Below are 27,818 nucleotides of genomic sequence, written 5' to 3' on the forward strand. Positions count from 1 at the left end.
ACAATTGACAGCAAAGGTATGAAAGGAGATGGAAGCATTTAGCCCATCAAGTCAGCGACAGCTTTCAATGAGATCATGGCTGATTTGGTTCATGCTCAACTCTGCTTTTTAGTCAGTACTCATGACCGAGTGGTTAAGGTGATAGGTTAAAAATCCATTCAGGTTTCCCCGCGTAGGTCCGAATCCAGCTGACTCCGTTATGAATGACTTGCTGCTGGGCGACTTTTCGCTCAAAGTTCAAAAAACCTATTTTGCAAACCAGGCCGGTAATTTGATTCGACTTTGGAACTCGAGTTCTTCATCAGAAATGTTCCATATTTAAAACATTATCTCTGTTTCTCTTTCCAGATACACTGTTCGACACATCGGGTTTCTGCAGTTGTTATTGAACGTCCTGAGCAGAAGTGCTGCTTTTCATTAGATTCCTTCAATCCCTGTCTTCTGTTCACGGACTCGGGTCAGTGGCAATACTTCCTCCTGCTTGTCAAAGTGCTCATTCCCCACCTCTCCCTCTCCCATCATTACAAACAATCGCAGGAAATTGCCACTTAACCATCTTTGATCTAAAGTGACACTCACCAGCCTCGGGAATCTCTCCACCAAACGGGACTTCTCATCACTGGACATGGTGCAGTCCCGAGGTTTCCGAAGCTTTACTGTGAAAATATTGTCAATTGGCAGTTGGAAATTGTTAAGGAGCCAAACCAATCCAGGCACCAGCTTTGGGAAGTGGAATCAGAATGCAGAAGGGTGAACTGTCAAACCGAGCAGAGGCCAGAATATTGACTCTGACGTTGTCGGGACAGCAACTGGTCTGAGACATTGAAATAATTCTCACCCTTGTACATGGGGAATAGAGACTTCATCTGGACTCTGCGACAATGAAAATCTCTGGAACACACAAGGCACTGAGAGGCAAAAAAGGAGATTATTCCTGATGGAGGTGAGCTGGTTCCCAGTGACATGGGTGTGTCTGACTTGGGGGTATCAGACTGTTAAAATGTCTCCATAATGAATGGTTCAGTCTTTCATTTGGAAAAGTAAAACTGATAGAGGACAATAGTCGTTCAGGGAATGGCACATTGAATTTGGAATTCAGTCACGGACTGCTTTAGTGGATCTTCGAATTTATTAGGTTGGAAGTTTCAGCGCATTCGACTGTTAACTGAAACGTCCTTGTGGAACAAAGTAAAGAATCTTTCCGTTGAATTAGCAGGATCTATATTGACTAATGGGGCCACAGCAGGCGGCAGGACGTGGTAACACGAAATAAAAATGCGCTGAGCTCAAACACAAGAAGCATGCTCTTTCGGTATGGTGGATCAACAATACAGCATTTTAAAGAAGTCTAAGCAACGATCCTTCAATGTACAAGACATGCAACGCCAGGATGTGACACCATACTAGTCTCGTTATTACCAGGAGCTTTAACTAATTCATCAACGGTGTCAGCGCAGAAGATGCTGTTCAAATCCATATGTGTATTTAATTAGCTGTTCAATCACAGTAACTTGGACATTTGTTATTTTATTAAAGTTGCTCCATAAGAATTTAAACTAACCTCCGCTGATACACAAAAGAAACGTTCACACCTGGACATTCTCCAGTATAAATGCACAGAAAGAGGCAATCTCGTATTGCGTTCATTTCAAACTGATATATTCATCTGTTTTAGCCGACAGGATAAAGAAGATACGTCCATCCTCTCGGGGCCCATTAACCACGTTAATATGCACAGAGGGAATACAACGCCAAGAGAACAGTATCATTGTGGTGAATTAATCAGCAATGTTGTGTAGGTCAGTGTAAACAGTGGCCAGTATTGGCTGACCCATTAACACCAACAGTGAGCCTTGCATCACCATTTCCTCTCTCACTTACAGCCTCACGCCCTCCAGTCATCATTGCCTTTCACTTTACGCAAACGCCCTGCTCCACTACTCCCTTCTCCCGATCGCTTGTGGGCGAACACGTAGAACCTGCAGATGTTCGAAACTCATTAGTGGCATACAGACGTCACTCAATGGCATTGGATTCACTGCCCATCCCTAATTACTCCAGTGATTGAGATGATGAGCTCCTGTACAGAAACTTGAGCGAACTTAACATAGAGGTACAGCCAAAATGCTGTTAGCGAGGGAGTTCCAGGATTTAGGAATAGCTAGATACTTCCAACTCAGAAAGGCGAGATCCCTGATAGGTGATTTGAGGTCACAGTTTTCTCTTGTTTCTGCTGCTATTGTCCTTAGAGATAGATGTAAACAATCACAGGGTTGATTCTGGCAAACAAAATAAAAACCCTGCATCTACTGTCGTTTGTAGAAGTGAGTTCCAAACCTCTCCCAAATATTGTGTGTAGAAGTGCTCACTAACATCTGTCCTCAATACTCTGAACCTCATTTTCAGACTCATTGCAGAATCCACAACGAACTGAAACAGTTTATCGCTTCATTTTAGTATCTTGCATTACTTCTCTCAGGTCACCACTTAACATTCAAAGTTGTCCCAAAAACAGGCTTCATTTGTATATCAGAAACAGAAATGGCTCAGCATGTCTTACATCATCTGTGGGATAGCAAGAGTTAATGTTTCACTTCCGTTGACCTATTTTTGCAACTGGCTTGCCTGATTTCTTATCATACCTACAAACGGTATGAAACCGGAACGGATGACAGAACACAGAGATTAGGAAGTTCTGCATTTGCAGTGACATCGGAAGTCTCTATCGCTGGAGAATTGTAAGGAGACTACTGTTCAGTGAACTGATATCGCACTTCCTATGTCTAAATAAGGAAACCTGTCAGTGAATTGGAGACTTTATTGTTCAAAAGTTAAAATCAAAGAGCAGATCAACAGTAGACTAAAACAAGTAAAATTGTCATAATGCCTTATAAGGAACGCCAATGAAGACCAGGATAGTGAGGATCACCTTCTCCACGTGTTTGAATTGTTTGATGCAGTTTTCTGTGCGACGTTATCTCTCCCTTCAGGCAACTGACAAGCTCCTTGTTTGAAAATCTGAGTTGATGTATCACCAAAAGTGTTGCATGGTACTGTGTGTAAGCAGCTTGTGGAGACTGAGACTGTAGCATTGCTCACATTTTTTTTAATTCAAATTTCTGAGAAATGAAGAAGCTTAATAGCAAGCTTAATCCCAGTTTTGGAGAAGCATTGCTCATCAGTACATGATAATCAGCTCACGTGAAGATATTCCAGAATTGATATCAGAGACCTAATTCAAACCCTGCAACGATAGATGTTATGAATTCTAAGTTGAAATTCTATGTCTAATGCCTTTAACCCATTACAACTGACCATGGAAAATCCCTTCCGATTCGCCTCTACCCCTTAGGGAAGTAAAGCTGCTATTCTTATTTGCTCCAAGATACATGTGACTCCAGACGCACAGAAACTGGATTGGTTGTTGCGGGTCAGTTATCTAAACTCCAGGACCTCACTTCAGGAATTATTCAAGGTTCTGTTCGTTAATAAATGTCCAGAGTTCAGCCGCATTCTTACTACCTCAACTCCTGAAGCATTTCATTTCACAATGCAGCAGAATTCTGGCAATGTGAAGGCCTGGGCAGACAAGTGATATGAATTTCACACATCTTGATTAAGATAATCTAATCAACACCTCTGGAAATTCAATGGTGTTGCCATTACCTAGTCTTCAACGATCAACAATGTGGGAGTTACTATTAACCCTAAAATGAACTGTCCTCCCTACATAAATAATGTGGCTACAAGAGCAGGCCAGATGGCAAGAAAACTGCCATCAGTCATGGGCTTTCTGACTCCAATCGCTTCTCTAATACCGAGAAGGCTCACGTCAAGTGTGTGATGGAATACTCCCCGATTGACTGAACAAATATATCGACAACATACCTCAAGATGTTGGACAGCGCCATTATGAAACATTCGTCCAAAAGGATAATGCTGCCGACATTTAATAACTGAAATGAAAGCAGAAAGTGCTGGAGAGGTTCAGCAACTCTAACAGCATACTTGGAGAGAAATACAGTTAACTTTTTGAGGCCAAAATGACTCTTCTTCAGAACAGGACTGAAGAGAGGACATGTAGGACAAGAAACATTACTTCTCTGACAATTTTCACAGTTGCTACCAGGTCGGCTGAGTTTCTTCAGAGCGTTCCATTGCATGGCCATTGAGCCAGTTCGATTGGCAATTTATGTATAATTTCAAACCATTCACCACTGTCGCAGCTTTGTGATTCATCAACAATTTCCATTTGACAGCACACTCCAGCTCTAGTACTACTTTCGTCCTAAAGACAAAGGAAGTAAACGAATGAGAATATAATAATCTGCATGTTCCCTTCCAAGCTACTAATCATCACAATTGGATAGGTATTCCTTCAGTCAGTCCTTCACTGAACCAGTAGATCAGAGGGTTGCCCTCCTCCCCCACTTCAAAACATCCAAATAGTTTAATGAACTGTTCAAATAAACTTTGTCAAACTCAATTGTTAGAAGGCCAACACTTACTGGGAGGTGAGAAAACCTTCAAAAAATGTAACGCTTAAGCTAGAGAGTTAAGAGGAGCAGTTTGGAAATATGTGTCCCTGTGTTCTTGCTGCAGATTCATGTTATCAGACATTTGAGATAGGCTGAGTCAGCAACTTGCCATGAATAGAAATGTTGAATTTGGTGATGCATTCACCATTTTACTAGCAAGCTGCTGAGTTGTACCATGCCTTACGCTGTTAAAGTACCGACGTAATGAAATAGAATCATACCATCCCTACAGTGTGGAAACAGGTCATTGGGCCCAACAAGTTCACACGCAACCTCTAAGGAGTATTCAACCCACAGCAATTTCCCTTCCCTATTACTTTGCACTGCTCCTGACCAACACATTCTGGAGAACGAGGTACAATTTAGCATATCCAATTTATCTAACCTTCATATCTTTGGACTGTAGTAGGAAACTGGAGCAACCCGAAGAAACCCGTGCAGGCACAGGGAGAATATGCGAACTCTAAATGGTCGCCTGAGGCTGGAATCGAATCCAGGTCCTTCATGCTGTAAGGCAGCAGTGCTAACCAACGAATCACGAAAGCTAACTTCAAACCTTAGTGGAGCCATTCTTCCGAATAAGCCTGATATCAAAGACATACACGTCTCCATAGCCATTTTGCAGCAAAAGGTAGACATATGTAGACTAGACATACTCCAGCACGTGGCTGAAGGTGATCAGTTAAAGGATAGATGTTTTATCATCATTTATGAGCAGCTGACTCAGCTGCGCTACTTAAAGACTGCAGCAGGAAGTCCTCAATCAAATATGTTCTTCTTACCATTCGTCCTGCTAAGACTGCGGTATTTATCTTCATTTAGGCTATGTTATATATTTTCGGTTACACCATTATCCTGTTAGAAGGCATCCCCAGAGATTTTATTCAATGACTTTGCCTGTTTGAAATTTGGAAAGTCTCTCAGATACTGCCAAAACCTCTTCAGGAGTCTTCCCCTCCCAGAATCAGCTCTTGCCTTCGAACTTTCCCTCATTGTCAGTCCTACTCCATAGAAACTAAGTGGAGACAAATACATGTATGATGTCACCGAACAGGCCATCACCGCGCGCTTCACTCTCTCCCAGGGAGCAGCACGGCTCAGCGTTGGTGATCGATGCCTTGCAAATCCACTTGGGATGATGGGAAGAGTGGTCGTCATCTACCTATCCACCATCAAAATGAACCTGAATCTGAGAAGTTACCATTCCCATCAGTTTGAAGTACATGCATTAAATGTAGATAAATGAGACTAATTCGACTGTTTATGATATAGATTAAAAAACACAAGATTTGATCTTAATGGTAAAAAGCTGTGATTTCCGAAGCGTGAACACTGAATGCACAACTTTAAATTGCATAAGTGCAGACTTCGAGGTGTAGCTCCTGTGTGAGAATTGGAATATCGTTTGCAGACATTCAAAACGACACCTAGAAACATTATTTATCTTTCGGACTGTCTAGAAAATCGCACGATCGCAATAATTTTCGTAAAATCCCAATTGTGTGGAAGTAGGCCGTTCGGTCTATCAAGCCCACACCAAAGCAGTGAAGATTATCCCAACAAAAACCACTTCCTAATCGATCCCCTTCAAGTTTCTCACAGCGAAATAACCTGAAGTCCATATACATGGACAAGTTGGGTAATTTTCCATTTGGCAATCCACCGAAACTACACAGCTTTCATAATGTGAGATGAAAACTCACGCACACATGGGAGGAGTACAAGCACCATACAGACAGTCGCCACAGGCTGGAATTGAACTGGGTCCCTGGCACCGTGTGGTAGAAGTGCAAAGCATGTTTATTCTTCCGTCAGCTCACTGGGTTCAAGATAAAAGACATTTAAACAACTCAGGCAAAGCTTTGAAGCATATATTGTCCCTTGAAGTATGTTTTTCTTTGAAATTGAACCACATTCCAAAGTACATACATTCCAAGAGAACCGCTTGAACCTTAAGTTTTCATCACAAACAACAACAAGTTCAGAATTACATGCGGCAACAGGAGTAAATGAGCTTGAACATAGTGTGGAGGGGAAAGTGCGTGTAGTGGTGTTTCCGTGTAGCTGCTGTGGAGGTTGCGGTTTTGGACTGCGATGGACCAATTCAGAAATCACACCAGGTTATAGATGCACATGTTTATTTGAAATAACAAGATTTCGGACCAGAGCCCTTTCATTAGGTGAAATGGGAGGGAATAACACAGAGCACTGAATTTAGGGAAAAGAGATCAAGGGCAGACAGATCAAAATATCAGGCAAATTGTGGGAGCGGAGTGTCAAAGACGTAATCTCTAGAAGTGAACAAGAGTGTCCGACAGTGTGAGTAATGTGTCAATAACTGAGTGCCAATAGAATGGTTGACCGATGATCCAACAAAGTGAGACAGAGAGATAATTACAAACCGTTATAATAAAGTTGTACTGGAGACAAATCAAGGCACTGGAATGACATGGAACAGAAACAGAAGCAACTGGAAAACCGCTCCACAACAAAAACACCAGAGGAAGGGACACCAGCTCCGAAACATTAACTCTCATGTTCCTCCACAGATGTCCCCAGAGCAGCGAAACACCTGCCCCCCTTCGCCACGATGCCCCAGTCTCGTTCCCGCACCCCGCCCAGTAACCCTTGCCCTTGCTCCTGGTTTAATAAATTCCCAGTTTTCTTATTTTTCTTTGGCAGAGTGACATGCCGCGAGACTGACCCAAATTATCAGTTAGCCAATATTGAACAAAGTGATTAAGGTAGAAGGACAATAACAACTTGTCACGGTGATGGTGTGAAAACAGAACAATTAAGGAAGATTGCACAGATACAGAACAGTGTGGTGGGTTACATGTGGTGTGACATTAACCGAATATCATGGTTGATGCCATCACCAAAACGAAGGCAGTTGGCGACCCGATTCTGTTTGGCGATTTTGCGTTGTTGTGTATCTCGAAAGCCACCTTGGCCGACATTTAGTCGAAGGTTGAAAACCAAATGTCCTTGATTGCTGAACTCTTCCCCGACTGGGTGTGAATAATCCTGTCTGGCAATTGTTATGCCGTTACCATTCATCCATTGGCACACCATCTGCATGGTCTCGCCAATATACCATTACTGAGTATCTTGTGGTATCTTGTTGTATCATTGCCTGCTGCATATGTGACAAACAACATTGCCTGAGTCACATGAGTACCTGTCGTGTACGTGGTGGGTGGTGTACCAACGGGTCATGGTAGTGTCCATGTCTTGCAAAGGTTGCGAAGGCATGGTGCTGTGGTGTCGTGGTTAATGCTATGTGAAGGTTGAGTAGTTTACTGTAAACGGTCGTATGTTATAATTTTGCTGGGTGTTTGAAGGTGAGAATTGAAGCCATGGGAATGTTCTTAGTGAGATGCTCATCATCATCGGTGACATGCTGAATCCTGTGAAGAACGTGCTGAACTCCAGGAAAGTACTGACGATGAAAGATACTCTATTAGTTGCATTCTCTGTCTGTCTTCTGACGAGTTCACAGCAGATTTTCACTGTGGCACACCGGAATTGGCGATCAATCAGTTCAACAGGTACCCCATCATCATGAAGATATCCTTCAAAATCTTTAGGTGTCTATCGCATTATTCCTCATCTGAACGGTTCCTGTGCAGTTGAAGCCCTTGTCCTTCCGGTATGGCTTCTTTAATATATTTAGGGTGGAAGCTGGAGAAGTGCAGTATCGTGTCGTTCTTCTTGGGCTTGCGGTGGAGTGAGATGCTGAGGTGTTATTTCTTAATTTTGGTTTGAGATGGGTTTGGTTGTATCATCCTTATAAATGGAATAGGCATTCAGTTAAAACCACGAACAGAAATACCAGGAGAATCTCAGCAGATCTTACAGCGTCTATTCAGAGAGAATCAGAGACAAATATTTCAAAACTTCATCAGAACTCGGTAATCTCCCACAGGCACTGCCAAACTGGTTAGTTTCGACAGCAGTTTCTGTTTTTGCTTCAGATTCCCAGAATGCACAGTTCTTTACATTAACCATTAAAGCAATGCAGAAACTTTTTTTTTTATCGTTCTGTTTCGAAAACATTTTCCTGACCCCATTAGAAACATGAAACGGTGCTGCACAGAAAACAGATGTATTATGAACATCAATCGCTGTCGCCCCGGGGCTATTGAACCAGTAACATTTCAGTTAACAGTCGAATGAGCTGATACTTCCAACCTAACACCTTGGACGATCCTCGAAAGCAGTCTGTGATTGACCTACCACTTCAGGCTGCCATTCCTAGAACGACAACTGTCCTCTATCAATTTTACTTTTCCGAAATAAGGACTGGGACATTCATAATGGCGACATGGGAACAGTCTGATCCCATCCACAACAGACACACCCATGTCACTGGGAACCAGCTCTGCTCCAGTCGGGAACATCTCTCTTCGAACCTCTCAGTATCTTGTGTGGTATCGAGTATTTTCGTTGTCCCAGTGTCCATACAAGGTTTGTATTCCTCATGTAAAGGACCGAGAATTACTTCAATGTCTCCAATCAGTTCTTGTCCTGAGAACATCAGAATCAATGTCCCGTCCTCTTAAAGAATGGAAAGTTGTCCTGACTGATTCCGATCAGTCTGACTATTCACCCTTCTTCATTCTCCTCTGAGTCCTTTTCCCAAAGAGTTTCTGAAGATTGACAAAGCTGGAGACTGGGTGACGTGTTTTGCCTTCTTAACACTTTTTCACCTGACAAGTGACAATATTTTCCCAAATTCTGTTCACAAACGTCTGTATTTCACCATGTCCAGGGATGAGAAGTCACGTTTTTTGGAGGGATTCCCGAGGTTGGTGAGTTTCGCTTTGGAGCAAAGATGGTTTGTCAGCAATTTCCTGCGGCAATTTATAATGATGGGAAAATTAGTGGTGGGGATTGACTCTTCGACGAGCGGGGAGAAGTGTTGCCACTGACCAGAGTTAGTGAACGGAGGACGGGGGTAAAAGGAATCTATTCAAAAGCAGCACTTCTGCACAGTACATTCAAAGAATACTGCAAAACCTCAATGGGTCTGGCAGTAAGTGTGAAAAGAGAAACGGAGATAATGTTTTAAGTGTGTTGCATTTTTGATTAATAACTTGAGTTTGCTAAGTCTAATCAACTGACTGGTCTTGTGTGTTGAGACGAGATTTCTGAACTGTGAGTGAAAACTCGTCCTGCATGACATCACTGAAAACGGAGCCAGCAGAATTCGAACCTGCGGAGGGAAGCCCCAATGGATTTCTAATCAATCACCTGTATCACGCGGCCATGACGACACGCGTGCAATGCTGCCTTAGTATGTCTTATGTAATGGAAAGTTCCAACCTGAAACACCAGGATTTGGCTTTTCCTGGAACCCCAGTATTCACTGTCAGACTCTCTTTATTTCGAAAGGAGGAGGATGCTGGGGTGCCAAGAAAAGCCAAATTCTGGTGTTTCAGGTTGGAACTTTCCATTACATAAGACACACTAAGACAGCATTGCGCGCGTGTAGTCATGGCCTCATCAATTTGAATTGCACACATATTGATGAGAGATAAAGTGGATGGGTAAGAACCATTTTCATGCGCAGAGCGGTGAATAAACACAGCACTGGATCGCGAAAGAAAAATGTCCTCGCATTAGTGCGGCATGGTGGCACAGTGGTTAATACTGCTGGCTGACAGCGCCAGAGACCCGCGTTCAATTGCCGCCTCAGGCGACTGACTGTGTGGAGTTTGCACGCACTCACCGTGTCTGTGTGTGTTTCCTCCGGGTGTTCCGGTTTCCTCCCACAGTCCAACGATGTGCAGGTCAGGTCAGGCGAATTGGCCATGCTAAATTGCCCGTAGTGTTAAGTAAGGGGTAAATGTAGGGGTATGGGTGGGTTGTCCTTCGGCGCGGCGGTGTGGACTTGTTGGTCCGAAGGGCCTGTTTCCCCACTGTAAGTAATCTAATTTGTCTAGCCCTATTCACTGCCAGTAGAATTACGCTCATTGAAGTCTTCTTGAAAAAATTCACCACTGGCCAATCTGATGTGCAAATGAGGTCTACTATTTTTAATCAGAGGTCAAAATATGAAAATGTTTCAAATACACGGAGCGGCACTGGAGAGTGCAGACCTACCTTCAGGGACTTATTCTGCTCTGATGTACACCCCGAGAAATTGGGACGAGAGTGCGTTCTCACAGCTGAAGGGATCGAACATTTAAGAAAATGATAAGGAGGATATTCACTCTTTCAGATGGTAGCAAATCCGTAGGTTTCCTAACAACAGAGGGCTGTGAAGGCGAGGTGTATTCAAGGCTGTGATAGACAGACATGGAGCATCACGGAGATGAGGATAAAAACGGGGGTTGAGAATTAACCAAACCAGCCATGATCTCATTGAATTTTGTCGCAGACTTGATAGGCTAAATTGCTTCCATCTGCTCTCGTATCTTTGCCGTCATTTGGAAGATACCGGACACCATTTTAAAAGAAGAAAAGCACAACTTTAGGGAGAGGTGGTTTCAGTCAAACTGAATCAAAATTATTTATTGAGCGAAAAATCACACTTGGCATGTTTCCAGATTTCTTTGCTAGCATGACTAGCAGAGTTGATCAAGGTCGTCTCATTGTACTTGGGCATGAAACAAACAAAGATTAGTGACATAATCTTCATTTTATTTATGTCAAAGTAATATTTTTCCTGATGGTCACAACAAAGGAGATGGTTTCCAAGAAAAGACAGATACTAAGTCAGCTGTAAACTAATCGATGACCAAAATATGGCTCGCGTTGTTCTCTGGGACAGATATGATTTATTGATTATTGTCATCCAACCTTTTTTCTTACCATTGAACCGTGAGTGGGAGATGGGTAACTAAGATCACCCGTAACTATGGCCATCTTTTATCACTCACATGTAGTTTTTTTTCTTGTGCGTAGTGGTTACTGCGAGTGCACTTGGAAACTACACCTGTGGATGACTTCTTTCCTCACCGTTCCTCATTTCTACACAAACACGTTTTACATCCTTATCTCCTGAATAAAAGTAATATGCAACCAATTGATAAATGTCACTAATACCTTGGCATTTCACACGCCTCTCTTTGTCACCTTCCAATGTAAATTAATAATTTGTCGGGTTGCAATTGCACACAATAAAAGGTAACAAAATACAGGGAGGTGTACCAGGTTTGCAAACGCACGTTATTGAAGCTAAAACGCAGGTTTCTGCCCAAAATACGATCACGGAAGCATGCACCGAATCGTCAGGAAGCACACAATAAGTCCAGTTCCAGAGGGCATGACAGGAACAGCACCAGAAAAACCACCAAATTCCTTCTCTCGGCTAATATTTTGGATGTACATCTCAATGAGCAATCGAGTTTTACATATGTTCCAACAGTAGTTACAACACAAGGAATTAACCAGTGCTGCAGACGGTCCAAGCCCCTGAATCAGAAACAATCAATGCCCTACATACAACTACAAGAACATCTGCCCGTGGCGTATACGGGCTGGCTGAAGTTCATTATTGCAGCTCGCTATTTGTCTGACTGTTTCTCCGATATAGTGTTTTTTGCAGTCCCTGCGTGGAATCTTGACAACCACATTTGTCCTGCACAAGATGGGCATTGGATATTGTTTTCTGGTGAGCTTTCCCTCAGCGAGGCTGTTGGTTTATGTGCTGTCCTAAATCCGTGTGTTCAGAGATGTCTGGCTATCAGTTTTCAGAAATTTATTTTAAAAAAGGGAAGCATGGGTGTTTCAATTGCTTTATGGCATATCCTAGTTGACAATTTAGTGTGCCAGACATCTGGGAATGCAGTTGTGGGATACATATTCTTGGCAAAGAATTTATGTGGCCGTCACTAATTGCCACGGCCAGCTGTCCCGAGTAGCTATACGTACAGACAGCATGCATCCTCGAGAGCAGCACAATAGTACTAGAAAATGGCAATCAGAAAGCAGCCAGAGATTTTCTAGAAGCAGGGCACCCATCCATGGATTATATCAATAAACACATTGATCAGGATCCAATCTGCAACACCAACAACCGGACCCAGCGGCAATGAAACTAAATCAATTCCAACCGCCACAGGATAGTAGGCTTCACAACAGGCTCTGCAATCCTGAGGATGTTACCCAGAACTGTGAGGATCCCGCTTCCCAGCACCGCAAAACATTCCAACAACATCTCCATGAAGCCAACGAGCTTCACATCTTTCTGCTCCAAAGCACTCCGATTTTTCACAGCAGAGTTCACATTGAACTCCCGCGTGCAAGGTGAGGATGCCAAACCCAACATAATCAATAATGGCAGTGAGAGCGAGGGCAACAATTTCCATTGTCATATGGACAGCCACAAACACTCTCTTTGAAAGGTACCTTTAAATATGAAAGTCTGTGCAGCAGTATAATCGGGGAACCAAGCAGCCTGCGCTGGGTATTTATATTTCAGACAATTTCCATTGTTCACCGTTTTCACTGAAAGTGAATGGATATTACTACTTCATTGCTGATATGAAACCAGATTCTGCATTGTATCTGCTCGCCGTTTTTGTTGTTGCAGTGGCAAAAAGGTTGGCAATCGCGATGAGCAATGTTTTTTGTATTTCTCGCATTTCCTTCATTACTGTCCTGGTGAAGGGAGCTGGTGATTGGTCCTCTCGATCAGATGGAGTCATCAGCGCATTGTTGACCTAATTTCATCACGAGTGCAATTGGTAAACTTCATTTTTCATGGATTATTGCTGTTCCGTTTTGTTTTATGTTTGTTGAGCACTTCCTGTGACTTGGCAATGCACTAAATCTCCAGTATGTCCGGAATTGCCTCGCTGCCGTTTCTCTGAGCAGTTCATGACATAATCGGCTTGCACTGCAACAAAAGCAGCATGCATGCTTCGGTGTGCCTGGCAATTGTCCACACTTTCTGTTTTGCTTCTGTTCCACATGAAGAGTTGTCAGTTTCTGGATTCGTTGGAGAGCTGACGGGGCTAACATTATCCGTGCGGTATTATTCTTCAGCCAAACTCTTTGATGGCAAAACTGGGAAGGTGCCAAACGAACGGTCATTGGCAGCAAAAGTCCGGAAAGACCCTCATTGCTGGGTCAACTTGTCCCATCCACCTTTCAGAAATATAGGCAAACGCGCTGACTGCGTAACAAACAGAGTGCATGTTTTTTTTTCCAAATGGTGCATTAAAACTGGTGTCAGCTGCGGGAGCAGAACAAAGATGCCGAGCACGGAAAAAGACCCTACTATCGAACCCGTCCCTGCTGAAACGATAACCGAAATTAATTGAACCATATTTGCCAAAATGTGTTCCTTATCTCTCCGAACGCTTCCTGTCTATATACCCATTCGGATGCCATTGAATTTGCCTTAAATGTGGCAAATCATTCTGCACACACAGAAATGTCTGAGTGAACTCGCTGAGTTTCTGCATGACACCATGATCAAACTTTGGGCCAAAGTTGGAAACTGCGACTAGAAAAATGGCTCTCTGATTAGCCGCAATGCACAAAGGGCGGAATGGCCTTTTCCCACTTTGTGAACCTTCGAAGACAAGTTGAAAATAATCTGCAACGAAAATGTTCTTGTGAGGATTTACTTGTGAGGATTCGGTACTCTCAGCACCGTGGCCCGGATCGTATTACCGCTCATGGAATGGTTGTATTGTTCAGAAAACATATCGGTGTACCAGTACTTCTGCCGATTTTCCGATGCTGGCAGGTCATTGGTTTTGTCCAAAACATTATGAAGGTTAACATAAAAGAAATAGCTGCAGGTGCTGGAAATCTGAGACAAAAACGAAAATTGTTTGCGGAACGCAGCAAGACTGGCAACAGAAACGTCGACTTTCCTGCTCCTCGGATGCTGCCTGACCTGCTGTGCTTTTCCAGCATCACTTCAGGTCCGAGAATACTCAGATCATTGCTTACCTCTGCTGGTCATGTTAGCAAAGAGGTCTAGCAAATTGCCAAGTGTGATTTTCCTTTCAATAAATATTTTGACTCAGTTTGCCTGCAAATATCTTTTCCTACCTTTGTGCTTTTCTTCTTTTACATTGGTGTCTCGCAACTTACAAATGACTGCAAAGGTATGAAAAGAGATGGAAGCATTTCGCTCATCAAGTCAACGGTAGCTTTCAATGAGATCACGGCTGATTTGGTCAATGCTCAACCGCTCTGAGCTGTCTGTTGTCATGGCCGAGGGGTGAAGGCGATGGATTAGAAATCCATTGGAGTTTCCCCCCGTAGGTTCGAATCCTGCTGACTACGTTATGAATGCTTTCCTGCTGGTGCAATTTTCGCTCAAAGTTCAGAAAAACTATTTTGTGAACCAGGCCGGTAATTTGATTAGACTTGGGAAACTCGAGTTCTACATCAGAAATGTTCCATATTTAAAACATTATCTCTGTTTCTCTTTCCAGATACACTGCTCGACACATCGGGTTTTGCAGCTGTTATTGAACATCCTGAGCAGAAGTGCTGCTTTTTATTAGATTCCTTTCATCCCTGTCCACTGTTCTCTGACTCGGGTCAGTGGCAACACTTCCTCCTGCTCGTCAAAGTGCTCATTCCCCACCGCTCCCTCTCCCATCATTAGAAACAACCGCAGGAAATCGCCACTTAACCATCTTTGTTCCAAAGTGAAACTCATCAGCCTCGGGAATCTCTCCACCAAACGGGACTTCTCATCCCTGGACATGGTGCAAGCCAGAGGATTGTGAAGAGATACTGTGAAAATATTGTCAGTTGGCAGTTGAAAAAATGTTTAGGAAGCAAACCATATAATTTAGGCTCCAGCTTTGTAAATCTTGAGAAACTCTTTGGGAAATGGAATCAGAGGAGAATGAAGAAGTGTGAACTGTCGGACCGAGTAGAGGACGGGACATTGACTCTGATGTTCTCGGGACAGGAACTGATCTGAGACATTGAAATCATTCTCGCTCACGTACGTGAGGAATGCAAACTTCATCTGGACTCTGGGACAATGAAAAACTCTGGAACACTCAAGACAATATCCAAATATTTACTGGGATCACTACAGTACGAGTACTATAGATGAGTCATTTTTTGCCCAGTGTGTGCAGGAGGGCTTCCTGACACAGTACGTACACATGCCTTCAAGGGACGAAGCCACTTTCGATTTAGTACTGGGTAACGAGCCTGGCCAGGTTTTAGATTCGGAAGTAGGTGAGCACTTTGGAGACAGCGATCCCAATTCTCTCAGGTTTACTTTCGTGATTGAAAGGGATAGGTGTACTCCACGGAGCAAGAGTTTCAGCTGGTGGAAGGGAAATTACGATGCAATGAGGTAAGATTTAGGAAGCGTAGAATGGGGTAGGAAACTGCAGGGGGTGAGCACATTAAAATGTGGAGCTTATTCAAGGAAAAGCTCCTGTGTGTCCTAGATAAGTATGTACCTGTCAGGCAGGGAGGAAGATATAGAACGCGTGAGCCGTGGTTTACTAAGGAAGTGGAATCCCTGGTCAAGAAGAACAAGAAGTCTTATGTTAGGACAAAATGTGAAAACTCAGTTAGAGCGCTCGAGGGTTCCGACGATATCAGGAGAGACCTAAAAAGAGAGCTGAGAAGAGCCAGGAGGAGTCATGAGAAGTTGTTGGCAGATAGGATCAGGGTTAACCCTAAGGCTTTCCATAGGTATGTCAGGAATAAAAGAATGACGAGAGTTAAATTTGTGACAATCAAGGATAATAGTGGGAAGTTGTGTGTGGAGTCAGAGGAGATAGGGGAAGCACGAAATAAATATTTTTCGACAGTGTTCGCTATAGAAAATGAAAATGTTGGCGAGGAAGATACAGAGCTACTTGCGTCTAGACGAGAAGAGATTGAGGTTCACAAGAAAGAGATATTAGAAATACTGCAGAGTGTGAAAATAGATATGTCAGCTGGGCCAGATGGGAGCGATCTGATTTTGTTGAGTAAATGCACTGCAGGAAGGTACAAATCAAGCTGATGCTTACAACGGCTCGTTTTGAGCCGCTAATTTCAGTGAAGTGGCAGCGCCAATAAAAGGTGTCACGCATCTCGTCTAATTCCACATCCTGAGCTCGAAATGACCAGAGGTTTCTCGCCGAGTTTCTGCAGGGTCTTGTTTGGACGACACCATGACACTTTTTCACTGGAGTGGATCATGAAATCGCGTCGTGACTGTGAATAAAACGATGGAAACTTCCAGCAGAGAAGGAGGCGACCCTGAAGCAGGCAGCTGAGGACAAATGTCTCTCCTTTGCCAGTGAAAGGCACTGCTTCACAAATTGGAAACTTCGAAGTGAAGCAATATTGGTGATTATCTTCGGTGCTTGTTCACCTTTTTAATTCTGATTCCGTGAAAGTCCATGGCATTACATATCGACATTCTGCCAAGTGCAGGTTTGTCTCTTGGGCCAGTGGCGTAATGGATAACGCGTCTGACTTCGGATCAGAAGATTGTAAGTTCGAGTCCTACCTGGCTCGAGGGGGGATGTTTCGCTTTAACCGTGGTATACGTTGATGCTCCCCTGTAAAGTTCTCTCGGGACGTCTCCTCTGTGCTTCCGCATGTAAAGCTTGCATTTGTCCTATTGTCCATTTCAAAATTCCAGCTCTCCACAACGGACACCTTCGTCAGTTTGGCGGTATCTTCTGGTGTGTCTCCCTCTGTGGGTGAAAATGAGCATGAGTTCCTCAAAAGAGTTACAATTCGTTATACTTCTGTCCCATTATTGTGCAATGTAAGAACATAGGATAACCTCATTGACATTTGACCTGGAAACATTAGAACACACGAGGCTTTGGGCCAAAGTTCGAAACTGCGACTGGAATACATGGCTCTCTGATTAGCCGCAATGCACACGGGCGGAATGGCCTTTTCCCACTTTGTAAATTTTCGAAGACAATTTGAAAAAAATCTGCAACGAAAATGTTCAGACAGGGTGTTTTATTTACACCAAATACGATAGTATCTATCGCCTTGTCTTGTTATTTACTTGTGAGGATTCGGTACTCTCAGCACCGTGGCCCGGATCGTATTCCCGCTCATGGAATGGTTGTATTGTTCAGCAAACTTATCGGTGTACCAGTACTTCTGCCGATTTTCCGATGTTGGCAGGTCATTGGTTTTGTCCAAAACATTATGAAGGTTAACATAAAAGAAATAGCTGCAGGTGCTGGAAATCTGAGCCAAAAACGAAAATTGTTTGTGCAGCGGAGCATGACTGGCAACAGAAACGTCGACTCTCCTGCTCCTCGGATGCAGCCTGACCTGCTGTGCTTTTCCAGCATCACTCTGATCTAAAGTCAGGTTTCCAGCATCTGCAGTCCTCACTTTTGCCTAGTTTCTTCAGTGTCTCTGGTTCCCAATTCAAGAAGTCCATCTCTAGCGGTTTCATGTTTGTACCTCCGTGCTGAGGAGTTGAAGAGTGAAGAAAAGTAACTCACCTCCTCCATCTCTGGGGTAATTAGGGACTGAAAATGAATCGTGTCACATTGAAATATATCTACATGCGAATTAATCTCTGTCTTTTATTGGGAACCATCTCTTTCATTGTAACCATCAGGAAAGATCATTTCGTTCGCCAGAAAAAGAAATGAATATGTCACTAACCTTTGTTTGCTTCAGGTCCGAGAATACTCAGATCAATAGCTCCCTTGCTTAATTCTGCTGGTCATGTTCGCAAAGAGATATGGCAAATTGCCAAGTGTGATTTTCCTTTCAATAAATAATTTTGACTCAGTTTGCCTGCAAATATCTTTTCCTACCTTTGTGCTTTTCTTCTTTTACATTGGTGTCTCGCAGCTTACAAATGACAGCAAAGGTATGAAAGGAGATGGGAGCATTTCGCTCATCAAGTCAACGGTAGCTTTCAATGAGATCACGGCTGATTAGGTCACTGCTCAACGCACCTGAGCCGTCTGTAGTCATGGCCGAGTGGTTAAGGCGATGGATTAGAAATCCATTGGTGTTTCCCCACGTAGGTTCGAATCCTGCTGACTACGTTATGAATGCATTCCTGCTGGTACAATTTTCGCTCAAAGTTCAGAAAAACTATTTTGTGAACCAGGCCGGTAATTTGATTAGACTTGGGAAACTCGAGTTCTACATCAGAAATGTTCCATATTTAAAACATTATCTCTGTTTCTCTTTCCAGATACACTGCTCGACACATCGGGTTTTGCAGCTGTTATTGAACATCCTGAGCAGAAGTGCTGCTTTTCATTAGATTCCTTTCATCCCTGTCCACTGTTCTCTGACTCGGGTCAGTGGCAACACTTCCTCCTGCTCGTCAAAGTGCTCATTCCCCACCGCTCCCTCTCCCATCATTAGAAACAACCGCAGGAAATCGCCACTTAACCATCTTTGTTCCAAAGTGAAACTCATCAGCCTCGGGAATCTCTCCACCAAACGGGACTTCTCATCCCTGGACATGGTGCAAGCCAGAGGATTGTGAAGAGATACTGTGAAAATATTGTCAGTTGGCAGTTGAAAAAATGTTTAGGAAGCAAACCATATAATTTAGGCTCCAGCTTTGTAAATCTTGAGAAACTCTTTGGGAAATGGAATCAGAGGAGAATGAAGAAGTGTGAACTGTCGGACCGAGTAGAGGACGGGACATTGACTCTGATGTTCTCGGGACAGGAACTGATCTGAGACATTGAAATCATTCTCGCTCACGTACGTGAGGAATGCAAACTTCATCTGGACTCTGGGACAATGAAAAACTCTGGAACACTCAAGACAATATCCAAATATTTACTGGGATCACTACAGTACGAGTACTATAGATGAGTCATTTTTTGCCCAGTGTGTGCAGGAGGGCTTCCTGACACAGTACGTACACATGCCTTCAAGGGACGAAGCCACTTTCGATTTAGTACTGGGTAACGAGCCTGGCCAGGTTTTAGATTCGGAAGTAGGTGAGCACTTTGGAGACAGCGATCCCAATTCTCTCAGGTTTACTTTCGTGATTGAAAGGGATAGGTGTACTCCACGGAGCAAGAGTTTCAGCTGGTGGAAGGGAAATTACGATGCAATGAGGTAAGATTTAGGAAGCGTAGAATGGGGTAGGAAACTGCAGGGGGTGAGCACATTAAAATGTGGAGCTTATTCAAGGAAAAGCTCCTGTGTGTCCTAGATAAGTATGTACCTGTCAGGCAGGGAGGAAGATATAGAACGCGTGAGCCGTGGTTTACTAAGGAAGTGGAATCCCTGGTCAAGAAGAACAAGAAGTCTTATGTTAGGACAAAATGTGAAAACTCAGTTAGAGCGCTCGAGGGTTCCGACGATATCAGGAGAGACCTAAAAAGAGAGCTGAGAAGAGCCAGGAGGAGTCATGAGAAGTTGTTGGCAGATAGGATCAGGGTTAACCCTAAGGCTTTCCATAGGTATGTCAGGAATAAAAGAATGACGAGAGTTAAATTTGTGACAATCAAGGATAATAGTGGGAAGTTGTGTGTGGAGTCAGAGGAGATAGGGGAAGCACTAAATAAATATTTTTCGACAGTGTTCGCTATAGAAAATGAAAATGTTGGCGAGGAAGATACAGAGCTACTTGCGTCTAGACGAGAAGAGATTGAGGTTCACAAGAAAGAGATATTAGAAATACTGCAGAGTGTGAAAATAGATAAGTCAGCTGGGCCGGATGGGAGCGATCTGATTTTGTTGAGTAAATGCAATGCAGGAAGGTACAAATCAAGCTGATGCTTACAACGGCTCGTTTTGAGCCGCTAATTTCAGTGAAGTGGCAGCGCCAATAAAAGGTGTCACGCATCTCGTCTAATTCCACATCCTGAGCTCGAAATGACCAGAGGTTTCTCGCCGAGTTTCTGCAGGGTCTTGTTTGGACGACACCATGACACTTTTTCACTGGAGTGGATCATGAAATCGCGTCGTGACTGTGAATAAAACGATTGAAACTTCCAGCAGAGAAAGAGGCGACCCTGAAGCAGGCAGCTGAGGACAAATGTCTCTCCTTTGCCAGTGAAAGGCACTGCTTCACAAATTGGAAACTTCGAAGTGAAGCAATGTTGGTGATTATCTTCGGTGCTTGTTCACCTTTTTAATTCTGATTCCGTGAAAGTCCATGGCATTACATATCGACATTCTGCCAAGTGCAGGTTTGTCTCTTGGGCCAGTGGCGTAATGGATAACGCGTCTGACTTCGGATCAGATGATTGTACGTTCGTGTCCTACCTGGCTCGAGGGGGGATATTTCGCTTTAACCGTGGTATAGGTTGATGCTCCCCTTGTAAAGTTCTCTCGGAACATCTCCTCTGTGCTTCCGCATGTAAAGCTTGCATTTGTCCTATTGTCCATTTCAAATTCCAGCTCTCCACAACGGACACCTCCGTCAGTTTGGCGGTATCTTCTGGTGTGTCTCCCTCTGTGGGTGAAAATGAGCATGAGTTCCTCAAAAGAGTTACAATTCGTTATACTTCTGTCCCATTATTGTGCAATGTAAGAACATAGGATAACCTCATTGACATTTGACCTGGAAACATTAGAACACACGAGGCTTTGGGCCAAAGTTCGAAACTGCGACTGGAATACATGGCTCTCTGATTAACCGCAATGCACACGGGCGGAATGGCCTTTTCCCACTTTGTAAATTTTCGAAGACAATTTGAAAAAAATCTGCAACGAAAATGTTCAGACAGGGTGTTTTATTTACACCAAATACGATAGTATCTATCGCCTTGTCTTGTTATTTACTTGTGAGGATTCGGTACTCTCAGCACCGTGGCCCGGATCGTATTCCCGCTCATGGAATGGTTGTATTGTTCAGCAAACTTATCGGTGTACCAGTACTTCTGCCGATTTTCCGATGTTGGCAGGTCATTGGTTTTGTCCAAAACATTATGAAGGTTAACATAAAAGAAATAGCTGCAGGTGCTGGAAATCTGAGCCAAAAACGAAAATTGTTTGTGCAGCGGAGCATGACTGGCAACAGAAACGTCGACTCTCCTGCTCCTCGGATGCAGCCTGACCTGCTGTGCTTTTCCAGCATCACTCTGATCTAAAGTCAGGTTTCCAGCATCTGCAGTCCTCACTTTTGCCTAGTTTCTTCAGTGTCTCTGGTTCCCAATTCAAGAAGTCCATCTCTAGCGGTTTCATGTTTGTACCTCCGTGCTGAGGAGTTGAAGAGTGAAGAAAAGTAACTCACCTCCTCCATCTCTGGGGTAATTAGGGACTGAAAATGAATCGTGTCACATTGAAATATATCTACATGCGAATTAATCTCTGTCTTTTATTGGGAACCATCTCTTTCATTGTAACCATCAGGAAAGATCATTTCGTTCGCCAGAAAAAGAAATGAATATGTCACTAACCTTTGTTTGCTTCAGGTCCGAGAATACTCAGATCAATAGCTCCCTTGCTTAATTCTGCTGGTCATGTTCGCAAAGAGATATGGCAAATTGCCAAGTGTGATTTTCCTTTCAATAAATAATTTTGACTCAGTTTGCCTGCAAATATCTTTTCCTACCTTTGTGCTTTTCTTCTTTTACATTGGTGTCTCGCAGCTTACAAATGACAGCAAAGGTATGAAAGGAGATGGGAGCATTTCGCTCATCAAGTCAACGGTAGCTTTCAATGAGATCACGGCTGATTAGGTCACTGCTCAACGCACCTGAGCCGTCTGTAGTCATGGCCGAGTGGTTAAGGCGATGGATTAGAAATCCATTGGTGTTTCCCCACGTAGGTTCAAATCCTGCTGACTACGTTATGAATGCATTCCTGCTGGTACAATTTTCGCTCAAAGTTCAGAAAAACTATTTTGTGAACCAGGCCGGTAATTTGATTAGACTTGGGAAACTCGAGTTCTACATCAGAAATGTTCCATATTTAAAACATTATCTCTGTTTCTCTTTCCAGATACACTGCTCGACACATCGGGTTTTGCAGCTGTTATTGAACATCCTGAGCAGAAGTGCTGCTTTTCATTAGATTCCTTTCATCCCTGTCCACTGTTCTCTGACTCGGGTCAGTGGCAACACTTCCTCCTGCTCGTCAAAGTGCTCATTCCCCACCGCTCCCTCTCCCATCATTAGAAACAACCGCAGGAAATCGCCACTTAACCATCTTTGTTCCAAAGTGAAACTCATCAGCCTCGGGAATCTCTCCACCAAACGGGACTTCTCATCCCTGGACATGGTGCAAGCCAGAGGATTGTGAAGAGATACTGTGAAAATATTGTCAGTTGGCAGTTGAAAAAATGTTTATGAAGCAAACCATATAATTTAGGCTCCAGCTTTGTAAATCTTGAGAAACTCTTTGGGAAATGGAATCAGAGGAGAATGAAGAAGTGTGAACTGTCGGACCGAGTAGAGGACGGGACATTGACTCTGATGTTCTCGGGACAGGAACTGATCTGAGACATTGAAGTCATTCTCGCTCACGTACGTGAGGAATGCAAACTTCATCTGGACTCTGGGACAATGAAAAACTCTGGAACACTCAAGACAATATCCAAATATTTACTGGGATCACTACAGTACGAGTACTATAGATGAGTCATTTTTTGCCCAGTGTGTGCAGGAGGGCTTCCTGACACAGTACGTACACATGCCTTCAAGGGACGAAGCCACTTTCGATTTAGTACTGGGTAACGAGCCTGGCCAGGTTTTAGATTCGGAAGTAGGTGAGCACTTTGGAGACAGCGATCCCAATTCTCTCAGGTTTACTTTCGTGATTGAAAGGGATAGGTGTACTCCACGGAGCAAGAGTTTCAGCTGGTGGAAGGGAAATTACGATGCAATGAGGTAAGATTTAGGAAGCGTAGAATGGGGTAGGAAACTGCAGGGGGTGAGCACATTAAAATGTGGAGCTTATTCAAGGAAAAGCTCCTGTGTGTCCTAGATAAGTATGTACCTGTCAGGCAGGGAGGAAGATATAGAACGCGTGAGCCGTGGTTTACTAAGGAAGTGGAATCCCTGGTCAAGAAGAACAAGAAGTCTTATGTTAGGACAAAATGTGAAAACTCAGTTAGAGCGCTCGAGGGTTCCGACGATATCAGGAGAGACCTAAAAAGAGAGCTGAGAAGAGCCAGGAGGAGTCATGAGAAGTTGTTGGCAGATAGGATCAGGGTTAACCCTAAGGCTTTCCATAGGTATGTCAGGAATAAAAGAATGACGAGAGTTAAATTTGTGACAATCAAGGATAATAGTGGGAAGTTGTGTGTGGAGTCAGAGGAGATAGGGGAAGCACTAAATAAATATTTTTCGACAGTGTTCGCTATAGAAAATGAAAATGTTGGCGAGGAAGATACAGAGCTACTTGCGTCTAGACGAGAAGAGATTGAGGTTCACAAGAAAGAGATATTAGAAATACTGCAGAGTGTGAAAATAGATAAGTCAGCTGGGCCGGATGGGAGCGATCTGATTTTGTTGAGTAAATGCAATGCAGGAAGGTACAAATCAAGCTGATGCTTACAACGGCTCGTTTTGAGCCGCTAATTTCAGTGAAGTGGCAGCGCCAATAAAAGGTGTCACGCATCTCGTCTAATTCCACATCCTGAGCTCGAAATGACCAGAGGTTTCTCGCCGAGTTTCTGCAGGGTCTTGTTTGGACGACACCATGACACTTTTTCACTGGAGTGGATCATGAAATCGCGTCGTGACTGTGAATAAAACGATTGAAACTTCCAGCAGAGAAAGAGGCGACCCTGAAGCAGGCAGCTGAGGACAAATGTCTCTCCTTTGCCAGTGAAAGGCACTGCTTCACAAATTGGAAACTTCGAAGTGAAGCAATGTTGGTGATTATCTTCGGTGCTTGTTCACCTTTTTAATTCTGATTCCGTGAAAGTCCATGGCATTACATATCGACATTCTGCCAAGTGCAGGTTTGTCTCTTGGGCCAGTGGCGTAATGGATAACGCGTCTGACTTCGGATCAGATGATTGTACGTTCGTGTCCTACCTGGCTCGAGGGGGGATATTTCGCTTTAACCGTGGTATACGTTGATGCTCCCCTTGTAAAGTTCTCTCGGAACATCTCCTCTGTGCTTCCGCATGTAAAGCTTGCATTTGTCCTATTGTCCATTTCAAATTCCAGCTCTCCACAACGGACACCTCCGTCAGTTTGGCGGTATCTTCTGGTGTGTCTCCCTCTGTGGGTGAAAATGAGCATGAGTTCCTCAAAAGAGTTACAATTCGTTATACTTCTGTCCCATTATTGTGCAATGTAAGAACATAGGATAACCTCATTGACATTTGACCTGGAAACATTAGAACACACGAGGCTTTGGGCCAAAGTTCGAAACTGCGACTGGAATACATGGCTCTCTGATTAGCCGCAATGCACACGGGCGGAATGGCCTTTTCCCACTTTGTAAATTTTCGAAGACAATTTGAAAAAAATCTGCAACGAAAATGTTCAGACAGGGTGTTTTATTTACACCAAATACGATAGTATCTATCGCCTTGTCTTGTTATTTACTTGTGAGGATTCGGTACTCTCAGCACCGTGGCCCGGATCGTATTCCCGCTCATGGAATGGTTGTATTGTTCAGCAAACTTATCGGTGTACCAGTACTTCTGCCGATTTTCCGATGTTGGCAGGTCATTGGTTTTGTCCAAAACATTATGAAGGTTAACATAAAAGAAATAGCTGCAGGTGCTGGAAATCTGAGCCAAAAACGAAAATTGTTTGTGCAGCGGAGCATGACTGGCAACAGAAACGTCGACTCTCCTGCTCCTCGGATGCAGCCTGACCTGCTGTGCTTTTCCAGCATCACTCTGATCTAAAGTCAGGTTTCCAGCATCTGCAGTCCTCACTTTTGCCTAGTTTCTTCAGTGTCTCTGGTTCCCAATTCAAGAAGTCCATCTCTAGCGGTTTCATGTTTGTACCTCCGTGCTGAGGAGTTGAAGAGTGAAGAAAAGTAACTCACCTCCTCCATCTCTGGGGTAATTAGGGACTGAAAATGAATCGTGTCACATTGAAATATATCTACATGCGAATTAATCTCTGTCTTTTATTGGGAACCATCTCTTTCATTGTAACCATCAGGAAAGATCATTTCGTTCGCCAGAAAAAGAAATGAATGTGTCACTAACCTTTGTTTGCTTCAGGTCCGAGAATACTCAAATCAATAGCTCCCTTGCTTACTTCTGCTGGTCATGTTCGCACAGAGATATGGCAAATTGCCAAGTGTGATTTTCCTTTCCTTTCAATAAATAATTTTGACTCAGTTTGCCTGCAAATATCTTTTCCTACCTTTGTGCTTTTCTTCTTTTACATTGGTGTCTCGCAGCTTACAAATGACAGCAAAGGTATGAAAGGAGAGGAAGATACTGAGATACCTGCGTCCAGAGTACTAGAGATTGAGGTTCACAAGGATTAGGTGATAGAAATACTGCAGAATGTGATAACAGACAAGTCCCCTGGGGATGGGATCTGTCCTCGTATCCTCTGGGAAGCAAGGGAAGAGATTGATGAGCATTTGGCATCGATCGTCAAATCATCGTTATCTACAGGAATAGTGCCTGTGCAATGGAGCATAGCATACGTTGTTCCCGTGTTCAAAAAGTGTCGTAGAGACAACCCTGCTAATTACAGACCAGTGAGTCTCACTGCAGTTGTTAGTAACGTGTTGGAAAAGGTTATTATAGATAGGATTTATGACCATCTAGAAAAGAAAAATCTGATCAGGGACAGTCAGCACGGTTTTGTGATGGGTAGGCCTTGCCTAACGAATCTTATTGACTTTTTTGACAAAGTGACCAAACAGGGAGATGACAGTAAACCGGTTGATGTGGAGGATATGGGTTTCAGCAAGTTGTTCGATAAGGTTCCCCACAATAGGCTATTATATAAAATGCGATGGAATGGAATTGTGGGAGAGATGGGAGCTTTGATCATTAATTGGCTTGCCAATAGAAAACATTGTTATAGTTGATGGAACATGTTCTTCTTGGTGTCCAGGTACTGGCGACGTACCACAAGGGTCGGTGTTAGGTCCACTGCTGTTACATGAGGTCTAACCTTGCCAATCAGTCTCCCATGGGGAACATTGTTGAACGCCTTACTGAAGTCCATATAGATCACATTTACTGCTTCGTCCTCATCAATCTTCTTTGTTACTTCAAAACATTCATTCAAGTTTGTGAGACATGACTTCCCACGCACAAAGCCATGTTAACTGTCCCGAATCAATCCTTGTCTTTCCAAATACATGTACATTCTGTTCCTCAGGATTCCGTCCAACAATTAGAGCATTCTTGGCAGATGCAGTTTCATGTCGGGAATGCGAGTTCATATACTTTGTTGGGAAGAATCAAAAGACACGCTACTATTAAAATCGATAGAAACGCAAAAGATGTGCAGTGCAGAGGAGTCTCAGTGTTCTTATACATGAAACGAACAAAGGTTAATCACATATTTATTTCTTGCTGCCAAAAGAAAGCCTTTTCTGATGCTCACAATTAAAGAGATGGTTTTCAAGAAAATAGGGAAATTAAGTCACCAGTAGAGTAATCAATTACCAAGATATCCCTCGTGATGTTTTATGGGACATGTGGGATTTTTTTGATTATTGTTCTCCAAACGTTTTTACAATGGAACCGAGAGTTTTAGATGGGAAGTTAAGATCACGCATGACTATTGCCATTTTCGTCACTCACACACAATATTTTTTCCTTGTACGATTTATTTCGCTTTGTGGTTACTGCGAGTGGGCTTGTAAACTACACATGCTTGTGAGTTCATTCCTCACTGTTCCTCAACTCCAGCCAAACAGACTTTACGTCCTTATTTACTGAAGCGAGGTAATCTCTAACCATTGCATAAATGTCATTAAAACTTCGATATTTCACAGGCCTCTGTATATCATCTTACAATATTAATTGATCCTTTACTGTATTGCAGTTGCGCAAAAGAAGAGAAAAATTGAAGAGAGAATGGTGGACCTCCGCTTCACACACCCGTTATTGAAGCGAAAATGCAGATTACTGCCCATAATGCGATCGTGGAAGCATGTGCCAAACCCTCAGGAATCACAGAATAAGTGTAGTGCCACAGGGCATGCAGGGACAGCACCAGAAAGACAACAGAAATGCTGCTCTGAGCTCCTATTTTGGATATATTTCTCAATGAGCAATAGAGTGTTACATGTGTTCCATCAGGAGTTACCTCACACAAGGAAGTAACCAGTGCTTCAGACGGTCATATCATCCGAGTTCCAAGCCTTGGAATCAGAGACATTCAATATTCTGTGCATAACTGCAAGGAACAGCTGTCCGAGGTGTTTACAGTCCAGGAGAAATTATGAATGCAGCTCTCTAGTTGTCAGCCTCTTTCTCCTTTGTCG

General features: G+C 43.4%; 3 non-coding genes across 3 annotated transcripts; all 3 read left to right on the forward strand.

Moving 5' to 3' along the window:
- Positions 1–16,921: 16,921 nt before the first annotated feature.
- On the forward strand, positions 16,922–16,994 carry trnar-ucg (transfer RNA arginine (anticodon UCG)). Its single transcript has one exon. It is a non-coding gene; the product is annotated as a tRNA-Arg (tRNA).
- Positions 16,995–18,432: 1,438 nt separating this feature from the next.
- On the forward strand, positions 18,433–18,514 carry trnas-aga (transfer RNA serine (anticodon AGA)). The gene has a single exon. It is a non-coding gene; the product is annotated as a tRNA-Ser (tRNA).
- Positions 18,515–22,154: 3,640 nt separating this feature from the next.
- trnas-aga (transfer RNA serine (anticodon AGA)) lies at positions 22,155–22,236 on the forward strand. Its single transcript has one exon. It is a non-coding gene; the product is annotated as a tRNA-Ser (tRNA).
- The last annotated feature ends 5,582 nt before the right edge of the window (positions 22,237–27,818 follow it).

The sequence above is a fragment of the Chiloscyllium plagiosum genome, unplaced genomic scaffold, assembly GCF_037043375.1.
Source record: "Chiloscyllium plagiosum isolate Xiang-an unplaced genomic scaffold, Cpla_swu_hap1 HiC_scaffold_40, whole genome shotgun sequence".
In the NCBI taxonomy this organism is placed as follows: Eukaryota; Metazoa; Chordata; class Chondrichthyes; order Orectolobiformes; family Hemiscylliidae; genus Chiloscyllium; species Chiloscyllium plagiosum.